The sequence below is a fragment of the Sciurus carolinensis genome, chromosome 12, assembly GCF_902686445.1.
Source record: "Sciurus carolinensis chromosome 12, mSciCar1.2, whole genome shotgun sequence".
Classification (NCBI taxonomy): domain Eukaryota; kingdom Metazoa; phylum Chordata; class Mammalia; order Rodentia; family Sciuridae; genus Sciurus; species Sciurus carolinensis.
In genome coordinates, this window is record NC_062224.1 from 31,993,525 (window position 1) to 31,997,062 (window position 3,538).

At 38.0% G+C, this 3,538-nt stretch overlaps 1 pseudogene; it reads right to left on the reverse strand.

Moving 5' to 3' along the window:
- Positions 1 to 500: 500 nt before the first annotated feature.
- LOC124961192 (FAST kinase domain-containing protein 5, mitochondrial-like) lies at positions 501 to 1,724 on the reverse strand (annotated as a pseudogene).
- Between the last annotated feature and the right edge of the window lie 1,814 nt (positions 1,725 to 3,538).

Genomic DNA, 3,538 nt, shown 5'->3' on the forward strand with positions numbered 1-3,538 from the left:
TATAATTGTTTTTTGGTACAGATTGAGGATGATTTATTCAAAATGATTGGGACCAGGTGGGGCACTGTGGTGCACACCTGTAACCCCAGTGGTCCGGGAGGCTGATGCAGGAAAATTGCAAGTTCAAAGCTAGCTCCAGAAACTTAGTGAGGCCCTTAAGCAACTTAGCAAGACCCTGTCTCAAAATAAAATTCAAAAAGGGCTGGGAATGTGGCTCAATGGTTAAACACTTCTGCTTCAGTTCCCAGGACAAAAAAAAAAAAAAATGCTTGTGACCAGAAAGACATTGAATTGTCTCAGATTAAGAAATATCTGCATAGATTACCAATTGAATATCCCTAACCCAAAAGTGTGAAATCCAAAGTACTTCAAACTCCAAAACTCTGTGAATGTCATGGTGGTACTCAAAGTTTCAGATTTTAGAGCATTTTGAATTTTTAAATTAGGGATGCTCAACCTGTACACTTACTGTTTGGAGTAGAAATACCCATGAAAAACCTTTAGGGAATGGAAGTGAACACCTTCTCCTGGAGGAAAGTCAGCTTTTCTAAGTGAGTTTGTTTCAGTGGTGGGAACCATGATAATTCTACCACATGGTACCCAAGACGAACCAGTTGCCACATCTTCATATTGTGCAGTCCAAGCAGATCTATATAACCATAGCAATATTGGTTCTTGTCAGTCAACTGAATAGCCAGCTTCACTGGTGGGGCCTGCACGTGGGCTGAAGGACACAGGCCAGTCATGTCCACAGTTCCCAATATATCTGTCATATTGCAAAGGGAGTCCCCCAAGGACTTTTTCTCTGTCTTCATGGGCTGCTGCAAAGTCTCTGACTCAATTTTACACTGGAAATGCCCTCTTGCTTTCTCTTTCAGCAAAGGGAAAAAATCATCTGTAAGGCTGACTCCTATATGCTTAAGCCTTAATTTGGCTGCATCTTCAGTTGGTATGACTTCTCTATTAAATGGTAATGGCTTCATGTTAACATCAAGCTGGACCTCCAAGTCAGAAGACAAGGTATGGGGCAAAATCACACAGTGCTTAATGTACTGGGGGCCACCCAATATGTTCTCAAGTAAAAAGAGAACTTCTAGGAATTCAGGCTTTGAGCTCATATCATTCCTTGCTAAATTCCAAAACTTTGCATATGTCTCTTGCTGAAGGTAAGAACTAAGATGACTACCTGTATAATCTGGACACTCAAGTACCATCAAGAGTATACTGTTTCTTAATGAGTTCAAACTTACTTCTCACCTGAGCTAACCTGACAAACTCTGGACTCAAAGCAAAATCAATCATCTCTATTGGAAAATACTCAGAAAATGCCAGGCTCAGCAGACAGGTGAGCAGATGTTCTGGGTATTGGTTGAATTCAGGTATCTTTCTGTGAATTTCATTTATCAGCCTGGAATAAAATTCTTCTGTGTTGGGTGGTTAATAATTCAGAGTTCCAAATGACCACAGAATTTTGGCAACATCTTTACTTTGACAGTGTGCTACCCTAGGAGGCAAAGAAGCAGCCACTGCATTCATTACTTGTTCATCCTGAATGTGTAAACTGATCAGGCAAGAGTTAGGTGTATGACACCCTGCACCCCAAGGGATGGAATTCATTGAGGAGTAATCTCTCCAAAGTATTTCATAAAGTTTATGTGATCCTTGTGAGTGAATCTGAACATTTTAAGAATATGCACTAAGGCATGACTACTCAGATGCTTCATATAAGCTCAAGCCACAAGACACAAATGAAAAAAAAAAAAGCTAAAAGTAAATAGTAGAAAGATCAGTAGAGTAAAGGGAAGGGGAAAGGGAGGCACTGGGGACTGAATTAGAGCAAATTATATTCCATGCATTTATAATTATGTCAAAATTATGTTATACATAATCTGAATCCCAATGTTATGTATACCAAATAAAACAATAAAAAGAAATAAATAGAGGTAGAGCTCATGGTAATGAAGTACATTTAACTCTGGTTCTCAGGAAAATTTTGCTGTATAGGAAGAAGAACTTTATGTCTTTGGTTCCACTTTATTTCTGTTATCATCTATTACTTAAATGCTGAATCAATAGAAATGCTGTAGCTTTAAAGGTTGTAATATTGCTAATTTCAGTTCATAGTGGTGAAGTTCTTGTTCTTCATCAAATCCTTCAATAATTCCATATACTTCCTTAAAAATACATCTGTAATCCATTCAAAGCCATTTCTCTCTTTTATTTAAAAACATCTCTTTCCCATTTTAACATAGTTTTTCATCAAATGTGGGTAACACTACTTGCATAACATTCCAGTGACTTGTCCAGTAATTTGTCCCACTGAAACCTCTTCCCAAATCAGCCTATGTAATTCAAAATTCTGTTATGTGTAAATGAAGAGATGTTGTTCAATTAGATTCAAATAAACAAGACACACCAGTGAGAAGAGAAGGTCAATCACTTGTAAATCTTATTAGCAATAACTTGGAGGTGATATATGGTGTGTACAATCTACCTACACTACAAGTGTAAGAATTAAGAATAGCAATACAATAGGCTGTTTGCCACCATGTAAAGAATGTATAAGAATACAGTTAAGATTTTCTGTATTGTTACCAAGTCTTCATAATATTACAAAATGACAGGCACAGTATATAATCTTCACCATATTTTCTCTGTAGGAGTAAATTATCTAACATTTATACACACCTCATTAATACCTTAATTTATAAACTGTTCCAATATTCAATTTTCACAGAAAAAACTTAGTTCAAGATGCTGAAAAAAAAAAAACCCATAAAGTGTATCCCATATAACAGCATATATTTCTTTCTCATGTTATGGGAGCTGGGCAGATCAATTAAGGCACTTCATTATCTGCTGAGGACTCATATCTCAGAGGCAGCTGAGGAGGATGCTGGTTCTGTGCTTTAATTTTCTTTTATGTTTAGTTAAATTTTAGATTAAAATATATGAAACATGTCAGTGAGAATAGAAGGTCAATCATGTGGGAATAATAATAGCAATAACTTGGAGGAAATTTTTGCTGTGTCCCATCTACCTATACTACTAGTTGCATTTGTAGACAAATAGTAGAACTTGTACAAGTAGTAGTGTAGGTGGATCAAACCTCATTTCACTAACTGCACTCTCACAAAGTGGAAGGTGAAGGCAGTTTGCTGGAGCATCTTTCAGAACAGCACTAAACCCATTCTCCACTTTTGAATACCATCATCATCAAGGTTAAGAATTCGATATATAAAATTTGAGGAACACAAAGCTTCAGACTAAAGGACAACCTGAAGTCAAAAATAGAAACAGAGCAAACTGATTGCCGACCACCAGTGGAGCACCAGCTGCCTGCTGTTGCCTGGAAGTTCACAGTTACTGTACCTGCAGGTTTGATTACATGTGGCTGAAACCATTTTGAGACAATAGCCAGGCCCCATAGGACCCCTGGCCAGACTGACTGAGCCCCATCTCCAGGAGCCCTCAGTCCAACCGATCACTCCCTGCCTCTGGGACCCTCACATCAACTGACTACTCCCTGACACCAGGA